General features: G+C 38.6%; 1 long non-coding RNA gene across 1 annotated transcript in view; it reads left to right on the top strand.

Moving 5' to 3' along the window:
* LOC141580317 (uncharacterized) overlaps nucleotides 1-14,064 on the top strand; it is a 117,701-nt gene extending 103,637 nt beyond the window's left edge. Inside the window, exon 4 of the long non-coding RNA XR_012512518.1 lies at nucleotides 13,514-14,064. This is a non-coding gene — a long non-coding RNA (uncharacterized LOC141580317). The remainder of the gene's footprint in view (nucleotides 1-13,513) is intronic.
* Nucleotides 14,065-14,659: the final 595 nt, after the last annotated feature.

Genomic DNA, 14,659 nt, shown 5'->3' with positions numbered 1-14,659 from the left:
ACTACTTAACCATAAAAAAGAATGAAATAATGCCTTTCGCAGCAAGTTGGATGAAATTGGAGGCTATTGTTCTAGTTATTGTAAAGCAACTCAGGAATGGAAAACCAAATACTGTATGTTCTCGCTTATAAGTGGGAGCTAAGCTGTCGGGTATGCAAAGGCAGATAGAGTGTCCAAATATAATGGACCCTGGAAACTCAGAGTGGGGAAAGCAGGAATGAGGTGAGGGCTAAAAAACCCCACCTATTGAGGTACAATATACACTATACTACATGTGATTTTATAGTTGACTTTATTTTCTAAACACACTAGAAAATATTTTTTACTGTATTATTTAAGCCCAATTCATTTTACCACTCAAGCAGAAGAGACACCTTTAAAAAATAACTGTGATTTATCTCTATTTATTCTTTGATTCTTAAATTTAATTTATCTGGGTATATGTTCATTTTGAATTTTCATCAAATTTATTTATAAAGTAATGAAATAAATATTTTTAATAATCAGCAAACAAGATAAGACATATAAGGAATAGTGGAGAATAAAAGATAAAGAACTATTAGGTTGGTGCAAAAGTAATTGCAGGTTTTGCCATTGAAACCTAGAATTCTATATCCAGCAAAAATTTACTTCAAAAATAAAAGCAAAATTAAGATGTTTTTAGATAAACAAAAGCAGAGAGAAACCAATTCCAGCAGACATAATTATAATAACTGCTAAATAAATTCTTCAGACTAGAAATTTAGATCTATTTAAAAAATGAAGAGAACTCAAAATTATGAATTTTTTAAAAATATAAAACATTGCTCTATTTTTCTTCTCTCAATTTATTTAAAAGATAACTTAGTTCCAGTCATAGTGGAATAACAGATCTAGACTTACCTTCCTGCTATAAACAACTAGAAAGCTGAACAAATATATGAAACAATGTTTTGAACAAAGGACAACAGGCAGCATGAGCTTATAATTCCTGTAAGAAGGAAAATATACAAAGTGAAAGATACATAGCAGGCCTGTATTTCTGCTATTCTAGTAGGAGGCACATTCTAAATGAAAGTATTAGGAGGAGTTTCCAAAGCAGAATAAAAAGTAGTTTTGTTAGGTGATTATACAGAGCTCAGAGTTCTGGGAGGCTGAGGTAACTGGAACTCATGGGGCAGAGTTCTGTAGAGGAGGAAGCTAAACAGAAAAAGAGATCCAGAAATCTGTATCTTAAACGTCCAGTTGAGTCTTTGCTGAATACAAAACTGCACATGTGTAGAGTGAAATTCCACAAGGATGGGCAAAGAGAGGCTGTGGTGCTATAAGCTGAGCAAAGACTAGATCTCACACAGGACTGGAACACAGTTGTATTCCAACCAGCAAGAAGAGAGAGCCCTTTTTAATCACCCAGGGCACAAAACAGAGACTCCTGGTGGGGGTTAGGGGGTTTCATACTTTATCAGTAAGGTGAAAATATCTCTAGAAAAAGTGAGTTCTATTTTAGATTAACAACAACAAAAAGCTGAAAAACAACTTCTGAAAGAATTAATATTACTGAAAAGTATTTACTTTCCTGAAAAAATGAAGCATAACTTTGTTGTTTAAAATGGCAACAAATTGAGGCACTCAACAATATAAAAATCATTATATCCAATGAGCAATTAAATATTTCTAGATGTGACAAGAAGAAAAATGTGCCTAATAACAAGAAGTCAGTCAATAGAAATGAACCTCAAAATAAAAATGATAATGGGAATAGTAGGCAAGCATGCTAAAATAGCTCTTACAAATATGTTCAAGTATTTTAAGAAAACAAACACAATGATAAGAGAAATAGTACAAAAAGAACCAACTGGTGCTTTGGGAATGGAAAAATTCTAAACGTTTCACAACATCTGAAATAAAGGCTCACTGGATGGGATTAACAAAAGATAAGACACAACAGGAAGAAACATGAGTGAACTTGAAAACGTGCAATAGAAAAGATCCTATTTGAATCACAGAGAGAAAAAAGAATAAAAAGAACAGTACCTTAGTGATGGGTAAAATAATACCAAGCATAGTCTAATGTAAAAGAAATATTAAGGTGGTATACGAACCATATCAACAATTACATTGAAGGTAAAGGGCAGAAACCAATTAAAAAGCAGAGATTGTGAGACTAGTTAAGAATGCAAGACCTGACTACGTGCTGTTGAAAAGGAATCCACCAAAAAAATAGTTTAAAAGTAAAATGATAGAAAAGATAAGCTATTGATCACTCGTACATTGCTGGTGAGAATGTAAAATGGTATTGTCATTCTGGAAAAGAGTATGGCAGTTTCTTACAAAACCGAACAACCTAATAAATGGCATCTACAAAAAAACCTATAGCTAACATAGTGCTCAGTGAAAGAAAGACAGAGTCTGCCCATTGTACCCACTCCTAATATCATAATCAAGGCAAAAATATTAATCCTCACTACCTCTTTTCAATATTTTACTGTAGGTATCAAATGATACAATCTTGTATATATTATTTATTTTCTTGTAAAAATAAAGTACAGTTCTATTTTCCATTTAATTCCATAAAATCCTAATGAATCTACAAAAAAGTTGCCAAAAGTAATGTGAGTGTAGCAAAATCACAGGATAAAAGACCAGAAAAATTAATTGCAGTTCCATATACTAGTAATGAAATTAGAAAATGAAATTGAAAAAACACTACCTTTTACAATAACATCAAATTTGGAATTCTTCAGGATAAATTTAATAATTATAGGCCAGATTGTACAATGCAAATTACAAAACATTGTTGAGTGAAATTAAAGAAGACCTGAGGGATAAACCAATATTTCCAGATGAGACGACTCAATATTGTTAAAATGACAGTTCTCCTTAAATGGTTCTTAGATGCAATGGAATCCTACCAATGTTATCAGAATGTTTTCCTTTGCAAACTATATAATCTAATTCTAATATTTTATGGAATAGCAAAAGACTGAGGTCAAAATAATTTTTAAAAGAGGAAGAAATTCAGAGGATTAAACAACTTGATTTTAATACTTACTATGAAGCTATAGTAAACAAGACACTGTGATATTGATGTAAGGATAGATAAATATGCCAATGGGACAAAACAGAAAATTAAGAAACAGACGCACACATACATGGTTGATTGATTTTTACCAAAGGCATCAAGATAATTAATGACAATAGGATAGTCTTTTCAACAATGGTGTTGGAACAATTGGCTATCCATTTAAAAAAAAACAACCCAGCATTTAACTTACTCCTTACACAAATATTATCTTCAAATTAATCTTAGATCTAAAAGTAAGAGCTAAAACCGTAAAACTTCTACAAGAGAACATTGAGGAAAATCTTTGCAAACTCAAGACAAGCAAAAAATGTTACAGATAAAATTTTAAAAACCGTGAACCATTAAAATTGTTAAACATGGTTTAGTTTCCACAAGCTTTAAATACTTTTTCTCTTTGTCATTGTTAAGAAAATGAAATTCCTATACACCAATAACAGACTAAAAGAGAGCCAAATCAAGAGCGAACTGCCATTAACAATTGCTACAAAGAGAATAAAATACCTAGGAATACAACTAACAAAGGATGTAAAGGACCTCTTCAAGGAGAACTATAAACCACTGCTCAAGGAAATAATAGAGGACACAAACAGATGGAAAAACATTCCATGCTCATAGTTAGGAAGAATCAGTATTGTGAAAATGGCCATACTACCCAAAGTACTTTATAGATTCAACTTTATCCCCATCAAGCTACCTATGACCCTCTTCACAGAACTGGAAAAAACCACCTTCAACTGCATATGGAACCGAAAGAAAGCTTGTATAGCCAAGAACAATCCTAAGCCAAAAGAACAAAGCTAGAGGCATCACACTACCTGACTTCAAACTATACCACAAGACTACAGTAATCAAAACGGCATGGTACTGGTACCAAAACAGAGATATAGACCAAGGGAACAGAACAGAGGCCTCAGAGGCAACACCACACATCTATAACCATCTGATCTTTGACAAACCTGACAAAAACAAGCAATGGGGAAAGGATTTCCTGTTTAATAAATGGTGTTGGGAAAACTGGCTAGCCATGTGCAGAAAGCAGAAACTGGACCCCTTCCTGACACCTTACACTAAAATTTACTCCAGATGGATTAAAGACTTAAACATAAGACCTAACACCATAAAAACCCTAGAAGAAAACCTAGGCAAAACCATTCAGGACGTAAGCATAGGCAAGGAATTCATGACTAAAACACCAAAAGCATTGGCAACAAAAGCCAAAATAGACAAATGGGAGCTAATTAAACTCCAGAGCTTCTGTACAGCAAAAGTACTAATCATTAGAGTGAACTGGCAACCAACAGAATGGGAAAAATTTTTGTAATCTATCCAACTGACAAAGGGCTAATATCCAGAATTTACAAAGAACTAAAACAGATTTACAAGAAAAAAACAAACAACCCCATTCAAAAGTGGACAATGGATACGAACAGACACTTTTCAAAAGAAGACATATACGAGGCCAACAAGCATAAGAAAAATTGCTCGTCATCACTGGTCATTAGAGAAATGCAAATCAAAACCACATTGAGATACCATCTCATGCCAGTTAGAATGGTGATCATCAAAAAATCTGGAGACAACAGATGCTGGAGAGAATGTGGAGAAATAGGAACACTTTTGCACTGTTGGTGGGAGTGTAAATTAGTTCAACCATTGTGGAAGACAGTGTGGTGATTCCTCAAGGACCTAGAAATAGAAATTCCATTTGACCCAGCAATCCCATTACTGGATATATATCCAAAGGATTATAAATTGTTCGACTATAAAGCCACATGCACACGTATATTCATTGAGGCACTGCTTACAATAGCAAAGACCTGGAACCAACCCAAATACCCATTGATGATAGACTGGATAAGGAAAATGTGGCACATATACACCATGGAATACTATGCAGCCATAAAAAATGACAAGTTCATGTCCTTTGTAGGGACATGGATGAATCTGGAAACATCATTCTCAGCAAACTGACACAAGAACAGAAAATCAAATACTGCATGTTCTCACTCATAGATGGGTGTTGAACAGTGAGAACACATGGACACAGGGAGGGGAGCATCACACACTGGGGTCTGTTGTGGAGTAAAAGGGGAGGGACTGTGGGGAATAGGGAGGTTGGGAAGGGATAGCATGGGGAGAATATATATATAAAAGAAATATATGTATATAAAAGAAAAAATTAGGAGTTCAAAAAAGAAGCCAGAGAAGACAAAAGGGAGGAAAATATCAATGAAATAAAAATTTTCAACAACTAAAGTCTGTGAGTCTTCAGGGCCCACTGAGTATCTATCACAATGGTTAAAAATCGATCTGCATCCAAGGATATGCATGTGAAGTTCCAGAATATTGATGTATTTGTCAAGATTATTAATGCCAGCTCCTGAAACAGACAACCCTCAGAAATCTCAGTGGCTTAACAAAACTACTTGTTTCTCATTTATGTAAAATCTAGTGCAGGATTATTTAATCTTTTGGTTTTCCTGGGCTACAATGGAAGACGAAGAATGATCCTGGGCCACATATAAAATACAGTAATGCTGATAGCTAATCAGCTAAAAAAAAATTGCAAAAAAGTCTCATACTGTTTTTAAAACGTTTACAAATTTGTGTTGGGCCACATTCAAAGTCATACAGGGCTGCATGAGGCCCATGGGCTGAGAGTTGAACAGGCTTGGTGTAACATGTTTTTGGTGGTCCCAATTCATCTTGTAAACCTGTCTCTTGAATCATGTGTCCCTTGAAATACCTGTGGCAAGAGAAAATAGGATTGAAGGAAGCATACTGGCTTTTAGCTTCCTTAGCTTGGAGGTGACATGTGTTAACTTCTGCTGCCGGGCTACTTGCAAGAACATGGCTCCAGTCTAACTATGGGAGAGGCTGAAAAACCCAAAGGGGGACATACGATACTTGATGTTTTGCATACCAATATGAGTTACAAAAGAAAGATCCTATACGTTTTCAGAGAAAACCAAACTTCATACAAAAAAGATCAGGAACCAAAAAGGTGTTGGATTTCTCAATAGCAACATTAGAAATTAGAAAAAGTGAAGTAATGCGTTTAAATTTTTCAGTGAAAGCAACTGATATGTAGAAATATTTACCCAGCCAAACTATCAATTGAGGGTCAGTGCAGAGTAAACCCATTTTCAGACATTGAAGGTCTCGGTTTGCCTTCCATGTACCTTTTGTCAGGAACCTACCACAAAATGTGTTCCATTAAGAGAGAGAAATCAAGAGGAAGACAAAGGATCCAGGAAGTAAGAGACCCAATACAGGAGAGAGGTGAGAATTCTCAGGACGATGGTGAAGGGAGATCCTGTGATGAGAGCTGTGCACCTGGCAGAGAAAAACAAACAACAAACAAATCAACCAGTCAGGTAGTAGCAGGTGAGAAAACTCCAGGAGAGGCTTTTCTAGAAGAGATAGTTGACAGATCCCCTGGAGTATCTGAATATGTTGACAGAAAATGTAAACAGTTGGCATTGAGTTTGTTGAATTAATCATAGTTAGGAAAAGAAGAAAATGGGGGAAAAGACAATTATGAAATCTAGAGAAAGCAAAAAGTTTTGCAGGGAAGGAATTGATTAGCGCTTGCTATAAAACTCAGCTGTGAGCTTCGTTAATTGTCATCATCCCAAATACTGTTCTAATTGAAGTTGTGATCTAAGTATATTGGGGGGTTGGAGGGATGGAAAGAGTGCATGTGGCAGAGTGGGCAGGGGTGGGGGAAGGAAAGAGCCAAGCTTCACCTTCCACTGTGAACACTTAGTTGATAATTTCTGAAACTGGAAAAAAAAATGTAACAAATATTTTAAGAGATAGGAAGTAAATACCCAAGGAACCCAAAGAATCAGCAGGAGGACGTGCAAAGGGTTGCCTCGGGGAGAAAGAAACGCAGAGGGTGAGGAAGCTGGGACCTGCTGTTTGACTTCATGCGCTTTGATCTGGTTGACTACGTGCTTGTATAACTTTGATTAAAAACAGTTAAGAAACAGATAAACCAAGCTCTTGCGTGATGTAGTGTAATGCGAGTTTTATAAAATTCTCCCTGTTACATTTTATAGACACATACATGGATGTGTATGCACCAAACAGAAAACAGTATTACCTCCGGGGAGGTGAGCCTGGTATAGCGTTTAGCAGAGAATTTAGTTTTATTGTCATAAAATGCATTCATGTGCTACTTGTGAAATTAAGCATAAATAAAAGACAAATAATAAAAGACAAAAATGTATTTTAGATCCGGAATGTAATGGCCTAATTAAAAAGCCATTTTTGAACTCACCCCACTTTGGCAGAGTTGACAGTGGAAGTGTCAACAGGGGGGGTCAAGCTGAGTAAAGAGGTGACCATGGGAGGAAGTAGCGGGGGGTGGCACTGAGGGAGGGACAATGCAGGGGACCTTTACTTTGTCTCACTGTATGTGACTCATCGGGTCCAAGGCCAACAAAGAGAATTTCACATTTTCAACAAGAAAATCCATTCAGGTGGAAGCTGATTACGACGGTCTCCATATTCCAGCCTTGAGAGGAAGCCCAGATACAGGGTGGGGCTGGATGAGGACTCGCTCAGTGTCAGGCACTAAATTAGGATTCGTGCTGAGTTGCCCAGGAGTTTTATCCATAGTTAGAGCTTCTTACTGCTGAACACTCAGGCAAATGGATCTGGATTCGAATTCCAAGTTCCCTACTTACTGGTCACGTAAGGTTGGCAAGTTCCTTAACTTCTCTGAGCTTTAGCATCCTCCCTTAAGATGATGATAATGCATGGAACATCCTTAGTGACTATGTACTATATGCCTGGCACACAGCAAGCACTCAATACATGTTGATAACAATAAATACAATAATCAGAAGGTTGGCCAGGTGTGGTGGCTCATGCCTGTAATCCCAGCACTTTAGAAGGCCGAGGTGGGTGGATCACCTGAGGCCAGGAGATCGAGACCAGTCTGGCCAACATGGAGGAACACTGTCTCTACTAAAATATAAGTGAGCCAAGTGTGGGGGTGCATGCTATAATCCCAGCTACTCGGGAGGCTGAGGCAGGAGAATCCAAGCTGAGATGGCACCACTGAACTCCAGCCTGGGTGACAGAGCAAGACTGTGTCTCAAAAAAAAAAAATAATAATAATAATACGAATCAAACCTTTTACTTGCCCTTCCTCCTCCCTCTGAAATCAAATGACATGTTCTAGATCCAAGCAGATATGTTCACGGTTCTCTGTTGTTTTGGGTTTCCATAGACATTAACTGTAGTATTAAACTTTTATTTTGATATATTATAGGCATATCAAAATTATAAATAATAATATATCAAACATCTGTGTACCTACTAGGTATAAATATATTTAACAAAAGTATAAATATTAGGTACATGGATGTTTGATATATTATTATTTATACTTTTTATTATTATTTATACTTTTGATCTAAAGTATAAATACTTCAAAAGATAAAATGCTTCAGGTTCAATCAAAAACCTCTGAGTGCATCTTCCAGTTCCTCTCCTCCCCAGAGATAATAATTTTTCTAAGTTTAATATATTGTTCCCATGCTTGTTTTACTAGAAAGACATATGTCCATAATCTATTAGTAAAGATTTTTGTGGTAAGGGTATTATGTGTCCATAATTATTGACACATGTATACAACTGAGTCATCTGAGCTTCATCCTGATAAAGCCGATCCTCCTCAATTTCCCCTTGCTTTTACCAATATCCTGTCAAAAATGCAGTCTTACTGCCTGTGCAGTCCTGTGAATGACAGAGGTCCTGACCCAATCACATGCAGGAAGGAAAAGAAATTCCTCACTCAGAATTCCTTACCTTACATTTCTACAATGTGCGTTGCCCTGGAAGAGCCTCTTTGGCCTCAGGGAATGTCAAGAAGTTGGGTGAAATGAAAGGGAGAGCTCTGTCATCTGACACTGAGTTTCTTTGAGGAAACTTCGTTCAGTCATTCAACAAATATGTATTGAGCTTCATGTACCTGCCCAGGATTCCCTAGAGGCAGCAATCCAGATGCAATCTGTTTTCTGGATTTATGGTTTAATGGAGCGCACAGGTGAGTACACATCTCTGAGACTCAGCTCCCCTCGGCTTTGATTTGGTTCCTGGATTTCTGCCTGTTCCTCATTACTCGACTTGTTGCCACAACCAGATGCACCTCCCAGCCTAACATGAACTATTTTGAAAGGCTCCGAGGGAAGCTCTCTTCATTCAGACAGCAGCTCCAGGGAGGTTATTGTGTTCCGGCAACTTCAGAATGGGGGTTGGTACTTCCAGGCAGAACCAGTCCTGTGACACGTGAAGGCTTAATTTACCCACCCAGGATGAAGTGCCCGCTGGGCACTTAATTCACAGTCTTCTGTTTACAGGTTGCTCCAGCCCTGCCGGCCCCTGCTTCCACCCCTGCATGGGAGGTCCCTGGGGCTCACTGCAGGCCCTGTGCCCTCTTCATGACACACCGTGCTGGGATGGTGTCCACTGTGGAAACCTCTTGAGTACAAATGGCCCCTTTATGACAGAAACACAAGAACATTCCCCAAGGGTGCTGTTTGCCGCGGTAGTCCATCTACAGATTTTCCCACCAGGATCCTGGAGCAGGTCCAGTTTGGAATTGCCACTGTCATGAGAAGGGAACAGATGACTGTGGAAATGAAGTAATAGCCCTTCCCCCTTCACTCTTGAACCCTTTGACTTCAGAGGATCCGTACTCACTATTAGTGGTCAGGAGTCCAGCAGCTTCTTTTTGAATGAGGAAGATGTGGGAATGAGAGGTTTTTTAGGCACTTAAACGTGGCAGCAAATAACTCGCAGAACTACTGTCTGCAGCTTGAGAGACCCTTGCTGTGAACCTCCCTGGATCTTAGCCAGGAAAACAACTCAAGCCAACCCCCCAAATAGGTTCCTTGCAGACATTTTCTTAAAAAGAAAAATAAAACAAAATCTAAAAAAAAAAAACAAAAACAAAAACAAAATTCACCCAGAAGCAGTAATAATATTTGTAGAATGCATTTCTACTGTTGCTCACTTGGCTGAGGTTTATCTGTGAAAACTATGTTATCGGCTGACAGATAGCATGGTTGTCAAGAAATTTATCACCATTTTCCCCACAAAGCAGCAGGTTTCAGATTCAAATGAGGTTCTGCACTGTGATTTCACCTTTACCAAGGCTATCAAGGAAAGGTCTGTGAGGTGTGGAGAAGACTCCTGCTGAGGGTGGGCCGCATACTATTCCTTGCATTTTCTAGAAGGCCTTTCAGATTGAATAGATGGACATTTATTGAAAAAGGCCAGCCAGCCGCAGTGGCTCACCCAGCACTTTGGGAGGCCAAGGTGGGCAGATCACAAGGTCAGGAGTTCGAGACCAGCCTGGCCAACACAGTGAAACTAAAAATACAAAAGTTAGCTGGGTGTGGTGGCTCACACCCGTAGTACTAGCTACTCAGGAGGCTGCAGCAGGAGAATCACTTGAACCTGGGAGGTGGGAGTTGAAGTGAGCTGAGATCGCACCACTGCACGCCGGTTTGGGTGACAGAGGGAGACTTCATCTCAAAAAAAAAAAAAAAAAAAAAAAAAAAAAAAAAAAAAAAAAGAAGGCCTACATTGTGTTAGAGATACCTCACTATATAGGTGCTTTTGCAAATTTTGGCTCTTTTGAGATTCAGGACAACCCTTCTTGGTAAATAATAGCACTAACTCCATTTTACAGACAAAATGAAGATCAGAGAAGGGGAAGCAACTTGCTCAGAAAGTAGCGGATGATTCTGGTTTTATGAAGCTGAGTTAGGGTTCCTTACTGTCCTTACAACCACGTATTCATTTTTTAATGACAACTTAATGAGAGGGATTAGTAAGTGACTACACAGGGTCACAGCCATGTTCTGCCATTTTAGAACTGTGTCTTGCAAACCTGACCTCTACCTGAAATTCTGGACTAATCTCCAACTGTCTATTCAACATCTCCCTTGGATAGCTAGTATGCTTCTCCAACTTGACAAAGCCAAAACAGATCTTTTGAGGTTTACCCCCAAGTCAGCTACTCCCATAGTTTTCTCTATTTCTGTAAATCTCCCCACTACGTACCCACTAGCCCAAGCCAAAGTCTCATCCATGAGAAATCCTAAAAAATACAACAAAATCAGTGCACTTCTTTCTTCTCTACCACACTGCTCTAATCCTTTTTCTGTTTCTTACCAAGATTACTCTGAAGAGCAGTAGTAGCCTGTCCTCTGGTTCTTCTGTGTTTCCCCTTCCCCTCAATCCCGTCTCCATTTTCCATACACAAATCAAATAACCATGCAATTTCTCACTCAAAACTCCTCAATGGCTTGATCCTTCAATGGCGTTTAGGTTAAAATCATAACTCCTACATGACTTCCTTATTTGACCCTCATCTCACACCAATCTCACATTCCCCACCATGCCAGCTACTCTGGCATCCCCTTCGTTTCTTGAACATGCCAAGCCAATGTCATTCCTGCCTCAAGACAGGTGTTACTCTCTTTGCCTCTGATTGTTGCATGCCTGGCTCTGCTTGGCATTAGACCTTAAATGTCTCTTCCTCTGAGAAGTCTTTCCTGATCACCCAACTTAAAATAAAACTCAGTTATTTTCTGTAACATCGTCACCCTTTCCCTAATTTTTCTTTAAAGCACTTACAGATATCTGGTTGTATCCATGCACTTATATATTTACCTCCCCGAGTAGAATGTAGATTTGGACTGGTCTTTCTTATTTATCTCCAACATCCAGAACAGTTTTCCCCAATACCTAGAACAATGCATGACACCTAATAGGCATATCATGTGAATGCTTTTGTGGGCAGCAGCAAAGAATGGTTTCTGGGAGATTTTTTTAAGTGTCTTCTATAACCCAGTCCTCAGAGGTAGAGATGTACACTGTTCTGTGTTATATGTCCAGATAAAAGATGACAATTCAGAGATTAATGTTGCAATCAAGGTCACAAACCTAGTTGGTGACAGAGTTACAACCAGATCTCAGATCTCTTTTCAAGGGACCACGATCATCTGTCTCTCACTCTATCTCCAGGATGTCAAGGGCTTGCTGTGTGACTAGTGAAGCCTTCTTCACCTTCCTTAAATAAAAGTGTTTCTCTAATTAATTCAAATAATTCACTCATTTATTTGATCTTCATGTATGTATTCAACAAACATATACTCAAAGTTCAGTGTTTCCAAACACTTTGATATGATTGTAGAAAAGGTTCTGTATTTGTCGCTTGAGCTTTCTGAGAAAAAAAAAGAAAAGGGAACTGATTGCAGCTGCTGGGGGACTTCTGGCCAATCAGAAGAACATTTGGCTCAAGAGCTGAGTCTACTCCTAGGAGACCGAGAGTTGGCCTGTGGGAAAAATTCTCAAAGTCTCCATTGCCCCCACATATCCCTCACTGCTTGTCATCAGAAGGTATATGGGTACCACTGTGTGTGGACCTCTGGGACTAGCAATGTGGGAACCCTTCCCCGTGGACCTTTGGCTTGACAGCCTGGGGTCTAGTTGAAACTTTACAGGCATGTACAGGTGAAGGCAAATGGTCTGACTCATGGCAGAACAATGACAAAGATGTGCTGGACTCTGGCCTTTTGGGTCACATTTGGAGCACTTTGCCCTGCTAGTCCTGCTCTTCCCTAATGTTACACACCCTGAAGAAAGAAACTGAACAATATATTTTAAGCAAATGTCATGTGAGTGAGCCTATCCTGCTACTTTAGTTACATTTGTAGTTCTCCCCCTACTTGGTCCTCCCCATCCCCATTCCCTATCTACTTTCCCCCATAGCATTTATTAGTTTCAAACCCTCTAGATAATATATGACTTCTTTGCTTATTGCAGCCTCCTTCCAGCAGAATGTAAGCTTCTCCATGAGGGTGGGATTTTTTTTTTTGTCTGCTTTGTTCACTTCTGTATCCCTAGCACCTTTACGAGTGCCTGGACATTAGAGATGATTAGTAACTATTTGTTGAATGAAAAAATGCATCAGACACCATGAAGTATGCAATATTTTTTGACCCAGAAATTCTATTTCTGGAAATCCATTTTTCATAAGTAGGCGTAAATGAATGGAAAATAAGTTAACTAGTATTGTTCATTTTCTTATTACTTAGAAGTGTGAAAGCATTAAGCGAGAAGGGGTTATTTAAATAAACTGTTGTACATTTATACAATAGAATGTTGTAACCTTAAAATTCATGTTTGAGAAGAATATTTAATAACATGGGGACATGTTAGGATATATTGTTAAATGCAAATAATGAGTATAGCGTAATTTGATTGCAAATTTGTAAAATGCCTATGTATGCATGTACAGAAAATATAGTGGAAAGATAACCAAAAGTTGACAGCAGTCATCTCTGGGAGATGGAGTAGCAGATTATTTCAATTTTTCTTTTTTGTGTTTTTCTCTGTTTTGAACTTTTCTATGATGAAAAGAGGAGATTGGTGATGGTGGATGTTTCCCTCTGCCCTGGAGGACTGGGAGAAATGGCCTTCTCTTTATTACCTCCAGGTAAGGGCAATCTCAGGAAGACCCCTCTCACACCGATACTGGGGCTTGGCCATGTGACTTGCTTCAGCCAATGGAGCTTTAGCAAACATGAAACAGAGTCTTAAAAAGGATGGATTCATTGGGGCTATCTTGCTGCTGGGAGTTCTTCCCCCATCAAGTGAACAAACCTGCACTGACAAAAGATTGATAGGAGAACAAACCTCAGAATAAGAAGCTATATGATGAGAAGCTTCAGCTACTTCAGCCATGCCAGTCATCCCAACTGAGAGACCTCAGACATGTGAGTGAGGTCATTCGAGATCTCACAATATGGTGGCTACTAAACATTTAAAACATCGGCGGTCCACAGGCAGATGTACTGTATGTATTGTATGAAATGCATACTGGATTTTGAAAACTTGCATGATTTAAAAAAATGTTAAATGTTTTATTAATAATTTTTCTGTTAATTATATAATGAAATAGTATTTTGAGTACCATGGGTTAAATTTTAAAATTTAAAATATTATTTAAATTAACTTTACTAGTTTCCTTTAATTTTAAAAAATGTGGCTACTCGAAAATTTTGAATACATAGTCTGTATTATATTTCTGTTGGACAGCTCTATCTTAGACCATGCAGCCATAGCCAAGTCATCTCAGACCAAAACCACCTAAATGACCCAGAATTGAAGCACATAAATTACTTGTTGCTGTAAATCACTGATTTGAGATCTTTTGTTCTGTAGCAAAAACTCTCTAATATCACAAGTATACTGTATTTTACAGATCTACCAGCTTCACTTCTTGGCCTTATAGGAAGGAGCCAGAGTCCCAAAGAAGTCTGGGGAGAGCAGGATGTGGCAGAGAACAGTGACCAATGTCTTCATGTGGAACATGGAGCATTGGTAAAAGGCTGCAGAGTTTGCGGGAGGGAGAGACTGACGGTTCCTGGCCTTCTGAGATTCCCAGTCTGGAAGGCACACTCGCTCAGCCTGCAGCCTGGAGAGCAGAGGCTTGGGAAATGCTGGAAAGGCCCTTTCTCCCCTTTCCCACTCACACCCTCCTTTCCTATCTGCCCTGTCTGTGCT

The sequence above is a fragment of the Saimiri boliviensis genome, chromosome 11 (assembly GCF_048565385.1).
Source record: "Saimiri boliviensis isolate mSaiBol1 chromosome 11, mSaiBol1.pri, whole genome shotgun sequence".
Taxonomy (NCBI): Eukaryota; Metazoa; Chordata; class Mammalia; order Primates; family Cebidae; genus Saimiri; species Saimiri boliviensis.
The sequence above is the reverse complement of the archived record's forward strand: the minus strand, read 5'-3'. Positions and strand labels throughout refer to the sequence as shown.